The sequence below is a fragment of the Zalophus californianus genome, chromosome 1 (genome assembly GCF_009762305.2).
Source record: "Zalophus californianus isolate mZalCal1 chromosome 1, mZalCal1.pri.v2, whole genome shotgun sequence".
NCBI lineage: Eukaryota > Metazoa > Chordata > Mammalia > Carnivora > Otariidae > Zalophus > Zalophus californianus.
In genome coordinates, this window is record NC_045595.1 from 76,553,821 (window position 1) to 76,573,148 (window position 19,328).

The following is a 19,328-nucleotide window of genomic DNA, read 5'->3' on the forward strand; positions in this document are numbered from 1 at the left end:
TATTGCCTTTTGCCTTTTATTTGGATGGAAATGATGATCATAGTCATCAGACCCAAGTGCAATACTCCAAAAACTCAAGAGCATAGTCAGATCAGAGGATTTGGAGGGTCTGATGTTAATTTTCCCAGACAAATTTGTCCTCTCTGAATACAGAGTTAATGGTGAAGCCATAAAGAAAACTAATCTGTCTAGAAAACAAATCTCCCCCCCCCACCAACAATTTATATACTTCTCTCATTCCCCACTTCAGGGAATGTAATACTAGAATTGAGTTCAAATATCCTGCATTTTTCTGTCTAAATACTGATTTGTTTTAGATGAAACAAATGGCATGTAGCCATTTATGTAATGTGCATCGTTTTAGGCAGAATGTGTAATTTGATAATAAATAAGCACCACCTAATCAGACATTTTAACAGTTTTCTATGCCACTATGCTAATCTTCTTCTGTGTCACTTTTATAGTTTCTTAAAGTCACATTTGACACATACTAACTGAAAATATTTAAACTATACAATTTGATATTTTGACATATGTATATACTTGGAAAAATACCCCAAGGAATATGATGAACAGGCCTTTCACACTCAAAGTCTTCTTTTGTAATTCTTCCTTCTGCCCCTCCACACCAACCTATTCCCTGTCCATAGACAACTCCTGACTTACTTTTAGCATTATGTATTAGTTTACATTTTCCCATATATCATATAAATAGAATCATATACCATGTATATTCATGGTCTGGTTTCTTTCACTCAGCACAGTTACTTTTTTCTCTTCTCTCTCTCTCTCTCTCTCTTTTTTTTTTTCTCACATAGGCAGTACCTTTTTGGTTTTTTTGTTTTGTTTTGGTTTGGTTTTTGGTTTTTCTTTTTCTTGCTCAGTAGTGTTCCATTTTAGAGATATAACACAATTTTCTTTTTCCTTTCAGCTGTTGTGGACATTGGGGTTCTCTTCAGTTTTTTATTATTACAAATAAAACTGCTGTGAACATTTCTGTATGAAGCTTTGTGTAAACATGCTATCAGTTCTCCTGGGCAAAATCTTAGAAGAGTGGCTAACGCATACAATGGGTGTGTTTTTTAACATTCTAAGAAATCACCAAACTGTTTTCCAAGGTTGCTGCATAATTTTACCTTCCCATCAGGAGTATTTGAAAGTTTCAGTTGCTCCAGGCTTTTATGTGACTTCACTAACCATAGTGAAGATTAGCATAATACTTAGTATGGTCCATCTTTTTAAATTTTAGACATGCTAATAGGTATTAGTGGCATTGCATGGCTGTTTTAATTTGCATTTCTCTAACTAATGATGATGAACACCTTTCAGGTGTTTGTATGCCATCTGTATGTCTCTAAATCTTTTACCCATTTTTTGATTGGCTTATTGTTTTTATTACTCAGTTTTGAGACTTCTTTATATATTCTGGTTAAAAGTCCTTTAATAGAGGGCGCCTGGGTGGCTCAGTCAGTTAAGTGTCTGCCTTAGGCTCAGGTCATGATCCCAGGGTCTTGGGATCGAGTCCCACATCGGGCTCCCTGCTCAACAGGAAGCCTGCTTCTCCCTCTCCCACTCCCCCTGCTTGTGTTCTCTCTCTCTCACTGTCTCTCTCTCTGTCAAATAACTAATAAAATCTTTAAAAAAAAAAAAGTCCTTTAATAGATATGTGATTTGCAGATATGTATCTTTCCATTCCCTAAGAATGTCTTTCAGAGAGAAAATTCTCAATTTTGATGAAGTCTACCTTATAAATTATTTATTTTATGGATTGTGATTAGGATGCATATAAGAAATCTTTGCCTAACTAAAAGTCATGGAGACTTTTTCAATTTTTTTTTTAAGTTCTATAGTTTGGGGTTTTCCATTTAGTTTGTCATTTATTTGAATTATTCTTTGTGCATGGTTTGAGGTATGAATCAGGCTTATTTTTTGCATTTTGGGTATTATTTTTTTTTGTATTTTTGAATATTAAATTGTTCAGGCACCATTTGTTGAAGAACATATTTTTTTCCTCTACTGAATTGCCTTTGCACGTTCGTCAAAAATCAATAGATGGGGCGCCTGGGTGGCTCAGTCGTTAGGCGTCTGCCTTCGGCTCAGGTCATGATCCCAGGGTCCTGGGATTGAGCCCGCCGGGGGCTCCCTGCTCGGCAGGGGGCCTGCTTCTCCCTCTCCCACTCCCCCTGCTTGTGTTCCTGCTCTAGCTATCTCTCTCTCTGCTCTGTCAAATAAATAAATGAAATCTTAAAAAAAAAAAAATCAACAGACCATATATATACGTAAGTCTACTTCAGGGCTCTATATCTTGTTCTATTGATCTGTTTGTCAACATTTATAACAATATCATACTGTCCTGATTGCTGTAGTTATGTTATACATTTTGAAATCATGTAAGGCAACTTCTTTAACTTTGTTTCTCCTTTTTCTTTTTCAAAGTTGTTTTAGCTAATCTAGGTTCTTTGCATTTTCAAATGAATATTGAATGAAGCAGCTTGTCAATTCCTATAAGAAAGTCTACTGGAGTTATGTTTGGTATTGCACTGAATCTCTACATAAATTTGTGGAGAAATGACATCTTAGCCTTCTAAGTCTTCCAGCTCACCAACAAGAGCTATCTCTCCATTTATTTCAGCCCTTCTCTATCTTCTTCCTGCAATGTCACGTAGTGTTCAACATTTAGGTCTTGCATATCTTTTATCAAATTTATCCCTAAGTATTTTAAAATTTCAACTCCAGCTTGCTCATTGCTAGTATATATTAAATAATTTTAGTATATTGTTCTTGATCCTATAAACTTGCTACAAGTTCACATATTGCTTCTCATAACTATTTTTGTGAATCAATCATGTCAGCTGTGAATAAAGATAGTTTTTTTTTATCTTCCTTTTCAAGCTGGATACATTTTCATTTTTTTCTGAAATAATTTTAGATTTACAGAAGAGTTGCAAAGATTATATCAAGTATTATTCTTTATTCTTCACCTATTTTCTTTTAATGTTAACAACCTACACTCGTGATACATCTATCCAAAGAAATTAGCCTTGGCACAATACTATCAACTAACCTAGATATTACTATAAAATGTACCTCTTCGTCTCTGATAATAATCCTTACTTAGGAGTCTACCTTTTGTGATATTAATATAGCCATTCTAGCTTTCTTATGCTTTGTGTTTGTAAAGTATATATTTTCTACTCTCATTTTTACCTCTGTGAATATATTTAAAATGTATTTCATATAGAAACTATATAGTTGGGTCTTGCTTTCTAATCCAATATGATAACCTCTGCTCTTATTTGGACTGTTCAGATGATTTACATTGACAGATAGATGATAGATAGATAGATAGATAGATAGATAGATAGATAGATAGATAGATAGATAGATAAAGAGTAGATAATTGGGTTTTTACCTACCATCTTACTATGTTTTTCTATTTGTCCATTTTTCCCCCAGTCTCTTTCTGAGAGTGTGAATCCCCCCACCACCAGCCCTGGTACTCAGGAAGAAAGGTTACTTAGAGAGCAGTCTGATTCTTGGATGCCTATTTTTAAGATTTCTTAGGAAAACCTCTCTCTAGGGCTATTTTACCCCTATTATTAACATGTGATCCTATTGGTATCTCTACTAAATGCCCTGAGCACCCAATAAGATCTCATTTCTCTGGCTAGCCAACCCTGGAAATCACTCAGTTTACAGTTGCCTGGTAACTAACTGTTCTTTGGCTGAAATTTGTTCCTTTTCTAGTAGTTGTTCTGGCACATGAAACTTTCCCCTATGTCTTCACCATTTTGTCTTTAGCTAAAGAGTTGAAGGGAACCTACTGCAGATTTCAGGAGCTCTTTCTCTACACAGATCCCTTCCCTATGGTACCCTTGCTCAGGCAAATTCTATCCATCTCGAATCCCCTGAATTTTGATCACTATCTCCTGAACTTAGAGAGACCACTGGGTTCTGCTTATGTTTCCCCTTCCTCCACTGCATTCTCCAAAGTACCTCCAGGCAGAAAGCCAGGGTGGCAAACAGGCTCAGCTCTTCTCCCCCTCCTCTAAGGATCACTTTCTTTTGCTTCCTGTTGTCCAATGCTATCATTTCCTTTATTTGTCTCATTTTATACTTGCTTGTTGTCATTGAGCAGTGTTTTAGTTTGCTTGGGCTGCTATAACAAAATAACACCAAGTGAGGGATTAGCAACAGAAATGTATTTTCTCGAAGGTCTAGAGGCTGGAAGTCCAAGATCAAGGTTTGGCAAGGTTGGTTTCATTGGAGCCCTCTCTCCTTGGTTTGTAGATGACTGTCCTCTCCCTGTGTCATCACATGGTCTTCCATCTGTGTACATGTCCTAATCCCTTATAAAAACACCAGTCATATTGGACTGCAGCTCATTCTAATGATCTCGTTTTAACTTAATTACCTCTTTCCAGACCATATCTCCAAATGCATTCACATTCTGAGGTACTGGAGGTTAGGGCTTCAGTATATGAATTGGGGGGGCTGGGAGAGGGGTAGAACACAATTCACCTATAACAGGGAGTCTACAAATGGCTACTCTTTCATGTCAGCAGCTGAATTTTTGAATTTGCCAGTTATTTTATTAAAATGTTGCAGACTTTAATTCACTTAATTCTCCCAATATCCCTGTCAGAGAGGAATGATAAATCCCATTTTAGATCTAAAAACATTGAGGCTCAGGCAGTTAAGTAATTTGCCTAGGATTCTATAGCCAAAAAGCAGAAGAGCCTGGATTTGAATCCACACATCACTCCAAAATTCTGCCTCCTAGCCACCATGCTTTGCTTTCTTTTAGGACACATATGAATGGCATGATTAATGTCTCAGTATCATATTGTCAGAACTGTGGGCAGATATTCCTGGAATATTGAGCCTTGAAGCTTGACTGAATACAGAGTTTCCACTTCTTAGCAAGCAAGTCACAAATTTTCCCATGTCAGAAAACAGAGGAATACTAGAGTATTCCAGGACTCAAATGACATAAACACCTTTCCCTTTGTTCATCTATCCCAACCAATCTCTTATTTCATCTTATGTTTATAAAACTTTCCTTGGGATATTTTTTAAATAAGCAAAATCTTGGAATTTTACATAAGTTAAATGTCATATGCCATAATGATCTAGTGTATGCTGGGTAAAGTTTACTTTACATCTAAATTATCAGTTATGTATAGATAGCTGACAAAAATAACTCTCATCCTTTGGGGGATAACAATTTTTTCATCAGTTAAGTAAAAGTGTTCATTTAGGCATCAAGAGAAGTAGACATTGTTTAATGTTCTTCTATGGGCCCATTTCTGTCAAGGATAATTAATGATCATCATAAATGCATTATGACAACAATGTTTTCTATCCTGAATAATAGATTAGACTAACATTTGGCATATAAATTTTAGTTTTTGAGTTGTATCTGATGACAGCATGAATGTTCTGAGCCTAATAGACAGTCCATGCATGAGGCAGAAACAGACATGGTAGTATGTAGTGAGGATTCTAATGTCAGCATACCATTTTGGGGCACTGCATTGTGATTTCTAAACAGATAATGTTGTCGTGTGTATCTATGCCATTGATTGTCAAATGATAATGAGCCCAAGAACCCTATTTGGTTGGAGTTTCTCTTATAGAACTGATCCTGATTATAAATATAAATATCATTTCCTTGTTCTCCTTGCTCAAGTAATGCTTTTTTTACCTTTGACTAGAATGTCAAAATTTTACTTATGAAGGATTGAGAAATTAAAGGAAAAAATATAAGCACTGTGAATTGTGTAAGACTGTTGAATCACAGACCTGTACCTCTGAAACAAATAATACATTATATGTCAAAAAAAAAAAAAAGAAGAAGAAGAAGAAGATAGCAGGAAGGGAAAAATGAAGTGGGGGATATCAGAGGGGGAGATGAACCATGAGAGACTATGGATTCTGAGAAACAAACTGAGGGTTCTAGAGGGGAGGGGGGTGGGGGGATGGGTTAACCTGGTGATGGGTATCAAAGAAGGCACGTACTGCATGGAACACTGGGTGTTATATGCAAACAATGAATCATGGAACACTACATCAAAAACTAATGATGTAATGTATGGTGATTAACATAACATAATAAAAAAAAGAGAATAGGAAAAAAAAAATTTTTTAGGCATCAAGAGAGAATACTCCACTTCACTACCAAAATTCTTTGCTCAACCCATAAGCTGGATGTTGAACTTGTTCACTGAGAGTGCAGGTTCTGATGTGATAATGATAAGAACCAGAACTTGAGACAAGGTCTAAGATGGAGGTAACTACATTTAGGAGGTAATTCCTGGAAGCCAAAATGAGGAATTGGGAAGAGGGAAAAGAGAACTTATGAAAGGCAATCATAATGCATAACTTATTTGTTCACCACTATGCAATGGGACTCATGCCCAGGGCAAATCTGAAGCATTGCCTAGAATGTGCCTTAGAATTCCTCTCCGAAGTACTACAGAATGTAGGTAGCATGTGCTCCTACTCCATTAACTGAGGGTTGCTCACAGGGCATTAAATCCTGCTCAGTTCTGGCCTGTGCCTGGTCACTGGCTGAGACGGCTCCCTAGCATCTAGAGAAAGCCCATAGACAGAAAACCACTGAGCTGGAGGGGGGATGGCATCAGTGGCCAAGGCATGGGACTTTAAACTGTGGCTTCTCTGAGGTCATGGTGGGATCTGATACGGGCCATGTAAAAAATCTGCCACAAATTGGGTATTTGCTTTATTTTTAAAATGTAGATTTCTTTTTAAGGGTTAACTTCCTGAGGAGCATGCTTCTTTCCAGGGAGGCACAGAGCACCTCTGAGTAGAGGCATTTGTCCAGTTTTATAGAGACAGATGAAGATGAAGTTTAATCTCTCTCCCGACACAGTGCCATCTGGACCTGGGATTAATGACCACAAAGATGAGAACTTTAGAGCGTTAATCCCAATGCAATGGCAAATGCACAAATATAAGTGTGCAGATTCAGGGCTAAAGAGTCTCTAATGACATTGTGCAGATTCAGGGCTAAAGAGTCTCTAATGACATTGCTTTTATAAGAAATCTGGGGGGAATATATTAAATATGACCTTTCAAGCAGATAAAATATGTGGCCACATGTAACCTATATTTTGAGAGCTGCCGTGCCTGGGGGAAAGAGGCTGCACTGGCAATTTCCCCATCCTTAAATCAGGGGAAACTTCATCATAATAATATTTGTAATGGCTTTAATTGACACACCATAAACTGCATATGTTTAGATTGTACAATTTGATCAATTCTGACATATGGATGCATCTGTGGATCCACTACCACAATCAAGATAGTGAATAGATTCTTCACCCCCAAAAGTTTCCCTAAACCCTTCTGTAATCCCTCTCTCACCCCTCCACTCCCAGGCTCCCACTGCTCCGCTTTCTCCTGCTGTAGGTGAGTTTGCATCTGAGACAATTGTATATAAATATAGACAACTGCATGTAAATAGACAGTATTTACAGTATGTACTCTTGTTTTGTCTGTCTTTTTAAACTCGGTATCATTATTTTAAGGTAAATTCCTGCTGTTGCCTGTGTCAATAATTTATCTTTTTATTAGGGCTGGGATTTTCTATTGTATTAATATAATACAAATTGTTTATCTGTTCACCTACTGAGGGACAATTCAATTTCTGGCAATTGCAAATAAAGCTGTTCTGAACATTGATATACAGGTCTTTATATGGACATATGATTTCATTTCTCTTGGGTAAAAGAGGAATGACTGGGACATATGGTATGTGTATATTTAACTTCTTAAGAAACTGCCAAATTGTTTTCCAAAGCAGTTGTACCATTTTACATTCTCACCAGCAGTGTATGAGAGTTCCAGATGTTCCCCATCATTGCCAATACCGGGTGTGGTCAGTGGTTTTACCGTAAGTGGGTATGTAGCAGTATCTCTTTGTGGATTTAATTTGCATGTCCTTAAGGGTTAAGATGTCAAGTATAGTTTCATGTACTCATTTGCCATCTATGCATCCTCTTTGGTAAAGTGTCTATTCAAATCTTTTGCCTATTGTTTTATTGCTTGTTTTCTTCTTACTAAACTTTGAGTTCCTTATATATTTTGGATACAAGTCCTTTATATGTATCTGAGTTATACATCTTTCCTCCCCAGATGTGGTTTGTCTCTTCAGTCTCTTCATAATGACCTATGGAAAGCAGAAGTTCTTCAACTTGATGGTGTTCAACTCTTTTTTTTTTTCTTTTATGGATCTGTTATTTTGCCTGATCCCAGGTCACAAAGATTTTCTCCTGTGTTTTTATCTGGACTATTATAGTTCGGTGTTTTGTATTTAGGTATATGATAAATTTTGAATTAATTTTTATGTGGTATGAATTGTAGATTAAAGCTCATTTTTTTTTAAATTGTTCAATCACAACATAATCAATAGTGGTAGTAGAAGAGATAATTGCAGTGGTAGGCTAATTAACATTGGTTTCTTTGAAGAATGGAAGGCTGTAGCCTTTGTCCACTATAGTCAGGCACTCTGCCAGATGCTTGGAGGAATCATCTCTAATCTTAACCCAATCTGGAAAAACAGGTGTAGATGATTGGTCCCCTGTGGCATATCTCCTTAACTTACCTCTTATTTAAGCTACCACTGCAATGGGCATCGTGGACCAGCTCAGATTCATTTGTTGCCATCTCCCACCTCGGCACACTCTACATTCCATCTCAGGGTTTTCTCTGATGCCACAGAGCGAGTTCTCACCCAGTATTGCAAGTCCAGTCTCAGAGGGCAGGGAAGTTAATGCTTCAGGGAAATCTTCGGCCAAAGCAGACCAAGAACCAATGGATAAATGCTCGAGTCTCCTGTCCTTCAGGTGAGCAATTCTGAGAGGCACCCTGTACTTTTCTTAGGAGGTCATGAAGGAATTGGGCTCTCACTGACCCCAGTATAAACTTAATAACATCCCTCTGCCTTTCGCTCCTTCCTTGTTTTATTCTCCCTGCTCTCTTATTGCAGCTTCCTGGGATTATGTTCCACATAAAACACTTGCATTCGAGTCCTTATCTTGGCTCTGCTTACAGGGGAATTCAAACTAAAGCAGCCATTATTTTTATCTCAATATTAGGGAGAATTAAGTACCATAGAGATCAAAAGATTATTCTGAGTCACCAAGCTCAATAAGGGGTGAAGCTGGGATTTGAACACAGATCTATCTGCTCCCAGAACCTACATTCATTCCTTATTAGGATCAGCCTGCCCATTCATCAGTACCTTGGCAAAAGCAGCAATGTGTAGTAGTTAGGAGAAGGGATCCTGGCTCTGCCACCACTGGCTGTGAAGCCTTGAGCAAGTCATGTAACATCTCTGTGCCTTGGTTTTTTTCATATGTAAAATGGGCATACTTTTTAAACTTTAACTCACAGGATTAAATGAATCATTATTATAAGATGTTTAGAACACTGCTTGGCATAAAGCATTACATGTGTTATGATTACTATTATCATCATGTTGTTGGTGTTGCTATAACCAAGCCATACCGTATTCAAAATATCTTGCCCGATAGAGAAACTGCATGTAGAAATCTTCCCAGTGGTTATATTCCCAGTACAGTAGTTATATTCCAGAAAACTGGAGAGCAAGAAAAGTCTAGGAGTCTCCACTGGCACCCTATATAATCAGAGGATGACAAATTTAAGTATTACTGCACCTTAGCAATAAAGTTGCTATGAAATGGATCATGCCCCCACTTCCGAATTCATATGGGGAAGCCCTAACCCCCAATGTGATGATATTTGGAGATGAAGCTTTTGAGAGGTAATTTGGTTTAGATGAAGTCATGAGGGTGGAACTCTAATGATGAGATTAGTGTCCTTATGGGGACAGACACCAGAGAGCTTGCACTTATACTCCTCCCTCCCTTTCTCTCTCTCTATCTTTCCCTCACTCTCCCTGGGTCATTCTCTGTCTCTTCACCATGTGAGAGCACAGTAAGAAGATGGCCATCTACAAACCAGGAAGAGAGCCCACACCAGACTGAACCACGCAGGCATCCTGATCTTGAACTTCTAGGTTCCAGAACTGTGAGAAAACAATTTCTATTGTTTAAGGCACCCAGTATATTGTATTTTGTTATGGCAGCCCGAGCTGACTAAGACAGAAATCACACAACTTGAGTTAGATGAAGTCAAACAGTTTTGCAAAGTGTTTACACCAAATTACACTCCCATGAGAAGCATATGATAATTAAGATGGTCTAGGAAAACAAATCTATGATAATAGAAGCCACATCTTATGAGAAGTCAATACTAATCTTTTAGTACAAAGACCACATCCCCCTGCTAGAAAGTCATTCTGTCACATTGTGAATGCAGATAATAGTCCACAGTTGCATTCACAGTACTTATAATTTTGTCACAATTGAAAACACACATTTTCACATTTTCAAATCACAGTTTTTACAAACATCATGAGATACTGTTTATGCTCATCATCACTTTGAAATTATAGTAATTATCAGACCCACTGCTAGATCTTGTTATTTAATTCACTAATAAAGAAGAAAGCATATAATTCCATCACAATTTTTAAATGTTTTACTGACTATATTCCAATATAATTAGTTTCCTTGATGATTCTATGTACTTTATTTTATGGATTAAAAACATTATTCCAAAAAATAAAAAAAAATAAAAATAAAAACGTTATTCCAAGAAGAGATCCACTGATTTGACCAGATGATCAAAGAGGTCTATGTCCCCAAAGAGGTTAAAAACCCATGTGTTAGCCACTAAGCTAGGCTGCTTCTGTTAGACTTCCTGGTACAAAATTTTGCTGGTTGATGTGGAGATATGTTTTTACTTCCCCAAGAGGTTCTACCTAGTTAATGTTAAATCTAGTAAACCTCTCAGCCCCCAAATCAGGAGCAGATTCCTGCAATGTGTCATTTATTGGTAAGTTAAGTCGTGGTGAGTGTTTCTTGTGTGTAGTTTAGTATTTCTGCATCAGAATGGGGTTTAAATGGATATTCTGTGCATTCTGAAGTTGGTCCAAAAATAAACGCTCCTCGAGAAGAGCATCTCTTAAGGTCTAATCTAATTCAATAGTGGAAATATTAGCAAATTAGCCCGTCATCAGTATTGTAGTGTGGATGAATCCACCCCATTACAAGGATTTCTGGGGCTCTTTGTGAATTATTTCTCCAAAATAAGTTTAAAATTGATTTCTTTATCTACTTCTTTGCTTATAAGGGGTAGTAAAACAGAGAGCAATCTTTAGGAATAAACTCACATCTTCAAAACTGAAGTCTAGATCAATACAAGATTTGAATACAGCTCTTGGACAGCAGTTGTATTTGCCCATTAAACATGAACTTATCAAACAATTGGGTAGACAGATCAGTAAAACCTTGTGGCTAAACTAGTTGTTTATTGGTTATACATTGTTTAAATTGATGCCAAAGAAATACCTCAAATGGCATTATTGGAGGGGAAGAACTCTCAAATAAAAATCAAAAGATATATTTTATATGTAGTTAAGAAACACTACATCAAAACCAATGATGTAATCTATGGTGATTAACATAACATAATAAAAACAAAAAACAAAAACAAAAAACCCCCCAAAAAAACAAAAAAAAAAAAGAAAAAGAAAACATTCGGGTTTTACTCATTGTGAAGAGAAAATTGTCTGTTCTTTAACCATAAAGCAGATGATGACTCAGGATTGTTACTAACGCCAACTGTGTAGGATAATGTTGTTGTATGGTATTTGTAACCTACCCATAATTTTATATTTCTAAGCTGCCTGTAAACATGTCTTCCTTGTCACAACTTTGTGTGTTCATGCTGTAAAGGAGGGAGGGTTGAGTAGACAACAGTCTACTTTAGGTGATCCAAACTAGCAGCTGAGGCAAAGGAGGATCTCAGGGTATATTAGGATTTTGAGGTTGTGACTAATTAAAAATAAACAGTATCTAAACTGTTAGAAGATGGTTATCATGTATGTTTTGCTTTAATGTTTTCTTGTAACTGGAAATGGTAAAAACGGCTTTAAGCTTTAAACCTGGCCTCATCCAGCACTTGAGCTTTGGAACAAGGACCCAGATTCTCTCTTTTCTTTGAAGCCTTCTTCATCAGTGATAACTTTCCTTCTGTGGTCATGCAATGGCTGTGGGCATTCATTTGATGCTACTGAAAAGAAAAAAAAGAGTTGTTCCTGACTGGCCTAGCCTGGATCATTTGCTCATCCCTGAACCAATGCCTGCAAGAGGTGATGGAATAGGAGGATTAGCTAAAAAAAGTCATGGTCCATATCTGGAAAAAAGGATGAAGGCATTCTCAAGCCATAGGGCTTGAGAAATTCAAAGCCTGCTGTAAAGGGGAAAGAAAGATACTGGGCAAGCTTCTGGGAAGCATTGCTTCTGCAAGGGAAGAGTGTTCGTAGGCAAAGTGCAAGTCACAGGACTCACAGATTTTCTTTTCCTGTTTAATGGAGTCTACTTTGTCTTCATGGATTGAGACTGGACTGGATATGTGAAGTTGAGGGATAGAAGCTGGACTTGGGCATGAGGGGACAGAGGCTGGGCTTGGATTAGGGGATAGAGAATGTCCTTGTGGGGGTTGAGAGTGGGGAGCTGTTATTTCCAGAATTGCTCTTCATGTCATTTAGGGAAGAACAGGATGAGAAAGCTTTCTGCTATGCCTTTGATCCCATATCCCTGGATTCTGAAAGGATTAGCCCAAAGTCAACCCCATTACAGTAGAATCATCTTTAAGCCTAAATTGTGTATGTGAAGGATGAACCAAATACTATTCAAGCGGTGAGTGCATAGCACCTCATGCGTGCAGGCCTGTGTTAGAGCTAGGGGAGTCTAGTGCTTGGGTGGGGTGGTCCTGTTCAACCATGCTCTTCAGCCTCTTCCTTTGTTTCCTCTGATTCTCAGATAGTGGTGAGTGTTTTCTTTCCTATGGGGTTATAACAGCTGCCTCCATTGTTGCCTGCTACCAAAGTCCAGACAACGTGAGTTAGTCTATAGCTATTGATAAAGGCATTCTAGCCAATCTCCCACTCAATCTGCCCATGCACTTCATGTCATTCATATAGTTATAATTCCTTATATATTCTTGCTCAAAACCTAACAGTAATGTTAGTCAACCTTCATTGTGAGTTTATTATGTATCAGGCACTATTATAACCACTTATTATCTACTTACTCATTTAAAAATAATGGGACCTTCCAATGTCTCTTCATTGTCTACAAAACAAAAAATGTTCCATTTAGCAGAGGATCCAAAACTCTGTGTGGTCTGAAACATGTTCACTTTCCTGGTCTTTTCCCACCTATCTTATATTTCAGACACATAGAAGTTCTCTGCTTCCAATGTTTTGCATTTTCTAGCCTTTGAATTTACTCACTCTGCCAATTCCACTTAAAAAATCTGCCCCCCCTTCTCCTGTCCCCACCAAAACCACTATCAAATGTCAAGCTCTCATAGAGCCTTTGTCAATAACCCCAAATGAAAATACGTTTCTCTCCTCTGTGAATCCAACAACACTTGCTTGACCTTCTGATTGCTAAGCAATTGGAACTGATATTCCCACTATACACAGACTCATTTAATTTAGCACGTAGCCACGTAGGTGCATGCTCATTGTCAGGGGTATAAAGATGAACAGGGCATGGTCCCTGACCTCAAGAAATGTATGGTCTAATGTGAGAGAAAGTACAGGTCAAAATGTGAAAGAGTTGTATACACTGGGATGACATACAGCAGCAGAAGGACAAAACTAGGGGTGACTGATTGAAATACTCCCAGAGCACCCTTGACAGTGGAGGGAGGGCTGTGACAAAGAAGAGAGGGATATCAGCACATAGACACAAGAGGGAGGGTGTTTAAAAGAAGGCCCACCAAGCAAAGGTATGGGGTATGTCAAATTTCATATGATGCTTAGAAAATCTTGAGTGATGTGAGAATGTTTTGAGAAGAAGACATACTTATGCTTAAGAGCACGGATGGTGGGGTAAATAAAATCTGGATTCAAATTACAGCTTTATGACCTAGGAGCTGTTTGACATGGAGCCAGTTACTTTCTTTGATCCCAACTTTCCTCATCTATAACATGAGGAAACAGTAATGTTCATGCTTAGGTAGAGATTCAATAGGAGAATGTATGCCCATACTTAGAACAGTGCCTCACACACAGTGGAGGGCTTAACAAATTGAAGTTTTGGAGTTTTTATCTTTTGAACCTTTTGCCTAATGCTTTAAGGAGGACTATGTCAGTGCTCAGAGCCTCTCCAGATTCCTCTCAGATAAGTATTTGACCATGGTGTGTGCCATCTCTGGTTTCCATGGACTTTCCAGGGCAAGAACTTGGGGCTATTCCTCACAGAACTCATTTCAGGCTGCTGGAAACACATGTTCAGCAGGTGCAGAGAGCAGGAACTGCCCCACTAGGGTGGCAGCTAATCAATGATTGGCTGGTGCAAAAGTTTACATCAAGTTAAGACAGTGCTGCCAGCTGGCACAACTGAGCCTCCAGCTTCCCCTCAGGGCTCAGACTGGAGCTCCCCTCTGTGCATGTTGCCTGAGACCACCCCCCTGCTTAGTTTACTCTCTTCCCTGGCCTGTCTCCCCCTTCCTTTACTCATCTCTCGGGCATATTTCCTTAATGAACTACTTGCACATGGAGCCTCATCTCAAGGTTTAATACCAGGAACCCAATATAAGATGTGTGTCTCTCACCCTACTTCCCAATTTCACTTCTGGCTTCCAGCAACCTCAATCAGGCTGTGGGAGTAGCAGCAAAACTAGATCTAAGAGAGGTGGAATGGACAATACGTGGTGCCGGGCCTTGTGAGAACCGAGGAAGTGAGACTGCGGGCCAATGGATACTCTAGGAGATTCCACTGCTGAGATGTTCTTTCCATCTAATGGAAAGTAATCGATGCTTTAGGGCAAATCCATTCCCCAACCTCAGCACCATTAAAACATTATTTGCTGAAAGCACTGAGCTGTGTGCACTTGATGTTCTCTCCAAAGGGCTAGTTTGCTTGGTTCAGAGCAGACAGTGGGCTGGCTGTTCCAAGTACGTGCTGGACACATGTCCACCACCCGGCCAGAACTACATAGTTTTAACGCACGGGTGCTTGGGACACTAGGCCATCCTGGCTACGCTCAGCACTTTTTCTGTCTGTCTTCTCTTCACAGGGCTCCAGTGCCCATCAGTTTAACTTAATCGTACTATTAATTCATTGTGCCATAATCAGCCTCATCCCCAGGAACTCCACCAATCAATTAGAGATCCAAACCAATGTTGCTTTCCAAGTAAATCCCTGTGAATCCAGAATAAATACCGGTACAGGTTAAATTTGTAACCTCAATAATTCCTACCACTATAAACTATAACAAAAAGGGCAGTTGTCATATTCCAGATATCTGTCTCTAAACATGTTGCTGGCTGATGTGAAAATCCCAAATTCAGCCAACTCTTCCAGTCCCTGGATGGTGAATTCCTCTTAAAAATGGTAATTTCCTTAAAGGTTAGTGAGCAGGAAGGACTTCTTAAGTTTAACTAATTAGATTCATTTTCAAGTTTACACACACACACACACACACACACACACCATCTCAAGACACAAAATACCATCAGTGAATCAGCATGAAAGCTTATGCTCTATATTTGACAGTACAATATCTCAAGTAAATAAAACAAGTTCTCTGTGTTTTAAATAAACTATAACTTGATTTTTAGAGAATCAGAAAAATGCATTTTGGCTGGAAAGAAAATATGTTTTCTTTGACTAAGCCTGGATCATTTAAATAAGCATATTTGTAAATCCTGTAAATGAAACCATTAAGTGTATTGACCAGCAAGCCAAATGTCCCCAGTGCTTTAGAAAGTGGGCATTTGGGGCAGCATCAGTTAGTATTGAATGAACCATCAATGTCACTGGTTAATCTATCACCATTAGTGTCCAGGTAGTGGGGCTCTCATCATGTCTCTGCCATGTCACAGCAAAAAGAACAAGAAAGGCCACCAGAAGTACCACATTCAGAGGAACTATGGATAACTTAGCAGTGTCTATTTTTAAGGCTCTTTACAACTTATTCATCTTATCAAGGCCAATACCTATCCTTGAACCACTGGGTATTAGGAGACATGGGAAACCAAAGCCATTTCTCGGAAATAGTCATAGCTCATACATAGGTGGGAGCACAGGAAACCTGGTTTATAACCTTTGTTCAACCAGGGTTTCCTGAGGGAATTAAGAGATTTCCTGTGTCCTTTGGCTTTACAGATATTAATTTAGTTTGCTGATAGACTCTAATTTCTGAGCTTGGGTGAGAGATGGGCAGGGTCTTCAAATAGAGCCATATGTACAGCTGAGCTCACCTGCTGCATTCACCAAATGGAGAAATTAGTTCTATGAAAAACTGTATGTTACTAAGCCCCATGCAAAGTGGGGCAGGAAATGTCTGTATTAACTTTCTGTTCCTCTTAAGCAAAGCATAGAGCTCCTATTCTCCTGCCATAGTGCTGAAGATGTGAGGAGATCTGAAGATTGCAAAGAGCTCTGACATATGAAGTGGTGCGTTGCCTCTATTTTCAAAAACCTATAGTTAGGATCTACATCATCGATCTCCTCCTCCCTCCTGCTAGTCCCGAAAGGGCACAATCATGCTCTAGAGAGGAAATGGCAAACTCTAGCCCATGAATTGAATCTGGCCCACCACCTGTTTTGGTAAATAAAGTTTTATTGAATCTTGGCCCTGCTCATTCATTTATGTATTATCTGTAGTCACTTTCATGCTACAACAGGACAGTCGAATAGTTCCAGTTGAGACCAAATGACCACCACAGCCTAAAATATCTGGTAATTTATGGAAAATGTTTGCCAATCTTTGCTCTAGCATATGTCACTAAAGGAAAGAAAAAAAAAGATCTCTCTCATGCCATTAAGTCAAGAGAAAATGTCTCAATACATTGAGAAATAGTAATAAAAATGTATTATTTAGAAATTTAAGGGAACAAGAATAAGAAAAAGAATTAAAAGTGGTTGCCTTTTGGATAGGGTCAGGGCACTACTGTGTTTTTTAAAAATTTAAGTTTACTAATAGAATTAAATTTTTCAAAATAAGAATATATAATACTTTGATAAACAAACAAACAAACATGTAAAACCAGAAACAACCACAACTCTTCCCTTTACTCTCCCTTTCTCTGTAGGTATCACCCCCTTTCTCTCCTTTCATACCACTGTTTCTTGAAGGACTTCTCCATACTTGCGGTTCCTTATAGTTCTTCATTCTTCAATTAAGTAAAATCTGGCTGCTGCTCCCTCAGTCTAAGGAAACTGTTTTTGTCAATACTATCAACATCCCCCATATTGCCAAATCAAATGAATGTCTTCCCCATATTCTTATCTGATTCTCAGTAGCACCCAACACAGTCCATTCTTCCTTCTGTCTTGAAATAATCTACATTTAGCCTCCTAATTTTCCTCTCCCTCATAAACTGTCCCTTCCCACTGTTCTATGCCAGCTATTCTGTGCCACCTCAATCTTTTTGAGTCACCTTGTCTCAGGGCTCAGCCTAGCACACTCTACCTCCCTATCAACACTCTCCCCTCATGAGATCTTATCCAATCCCATGAATCCAGCCCAAATCTTTCCCTTCCCCACTTACCTGACATTCTACCAGGTTTTGTAATACTTATTTCAAATTTATTATGACTAAGACCAGAGCTCTTGATAACTTCCGAGAGCCCTCACCCCAAGCCTCCTTCCACTGTGGTTTGCTTCATTTATTAAATTTCACTCCCTCGTAGTTCAAACCCCAACTCCAGGAGTTATGCTTGATACCCTCTTTTTTTTTTTCTTTTCACTATGTCCTTGAATCAGTCACTAAATTCTAACCAGTTTACCTTCAAAATATATCTCTAATCTGTTCACCTCTCTTCAAGACCACAGCCAGCATCTCAGTTCAACTAACCATCATGTCTTACCTGGTCCATGCCAATGGCTCCTAAGGGCTCTGTCGGCCACGATGCCTGCCCCACCACTACTCATTCACCACACAGTAGCCAGAAAGATCTTTTGAAAATAAACCAGATTGTCTTTAACACACACTCCAGTGACTTCCGACTGCTCACACAATAAACTCCAAACCCTTTATCATAGTCCACAAGGCCCTCTGAGATCCACCTCCTGCTTCCTACTCCCACTTCACTTCAACCTTCTTCCCACTCATTGTGCTCCAGTCTCACTGGTCTGCTTCCAGTTCTGTGAACACTTCAAACCTTGTTCTGCCGCCAAGATTTGTACTTGCCCTTCCTGGAATGCTTTTCCCCAACATGACACAGGGTTGCTCCTCATTCTCGCTCTAAACAAGATTGTATTCTGACTGAAACTAATGGGGCAGTGTGGGGACCATGTAGCAAATCAATCCAAAGCTTAGGGTCTCATGACAGCAATTTATTGTTTTTCATAATTTTGTAGGATTTCAGGAAGGTCCCAGCTGGGTGGTTTTTCTGCTCCATGTGATATTAATTGGAGCCACCTACTCAGCCTCATTCAGCTGGCTGCATGGAGAGATGCAAGAGCACTTCATTCCCACATCAATCCCAGGTCATCCCTGAAGTGTAGCCTGGGGCATACTTGCCAAATATTCCCATCAAATGTTCGCTCAGAAGAGTCTTAGGCCAGGGAAGTTGCTATAACCACATTACTAGCACTTAACACAGATAGGAAACTAGAAAAAGTCAATTTAAGTGGATTAAAATAATGTCTTTTTCTAAATAAACATGTATGTTTATAATATACATACTAATATATATTTCTGAATAAATAAATATGTCAGATTTAGAGACAGGCAAATTGCCTGTCCTTGCACCATTATTAACCAGCCCCAGTTGCTCTGTCTCTGTAGCATCTCTGGCTCTCTCCTGGAAACAGGTTTGATTAAAAATGATTACACAAGGTAAAGATGCCAGGCACCTTTGAGACTCTATCAGTGAGCACATCTCCAACTTCCACCAAATAGTCCCATGAAATGTTCAGATTATCTCTGTTTATTAGCTCATGGCCTTTCTACCTAGAAATTGGCCCAGGTCCACTTTGTGATGTCCAACACTTACTTCTAGACATGTGTTTTGATTTTATGTTCCCCTAGAGTTTCCCCACTTTGTACCAGGCACTGCCATCATAACTATTCTGTACTTTTGAAGTTATTCCATATTTTGTTCATTGAGGAGCAGATTCAGTCTTTCATTTTGATCAACTATACATAGACCCTGACACTAAGTGAAATGCCTAGAATTCTGACTTCC

General features: G+C 38.7%; 1 protein-coding gene across 2 annotated transcripts in view; it reads right to left on the reverse strand.

Annotated features, from left to right (window-relative positions):
- LRRC3B (leucine rich repeat containing 3B) overlaps positions 1-18,055 on the reverse strand; it is a 151,549-nt gene extending 133,494 nt beyond the window's left edge. The window contains exons 1-2 of one of the 2 annotated variants that reach the window (XM_027582132.2): positions 18,006-18,055; positions 13,210-13,250 (exon numbers count right to left, since the gene is read on the reverse strand). The gene's annotated coding sequence lies outside the window, so the exon portion shown is untranslated. The remainder of the gene's footprint in view (positions 1-13,209; positions 13,251-18,005) is intronic. The other variant, XM_027582136.2, reaches the window with a different exon arrangement.
- Between the last annotated feature and the right edge of the window lie 1,273 nt (positions 18,056-19,328).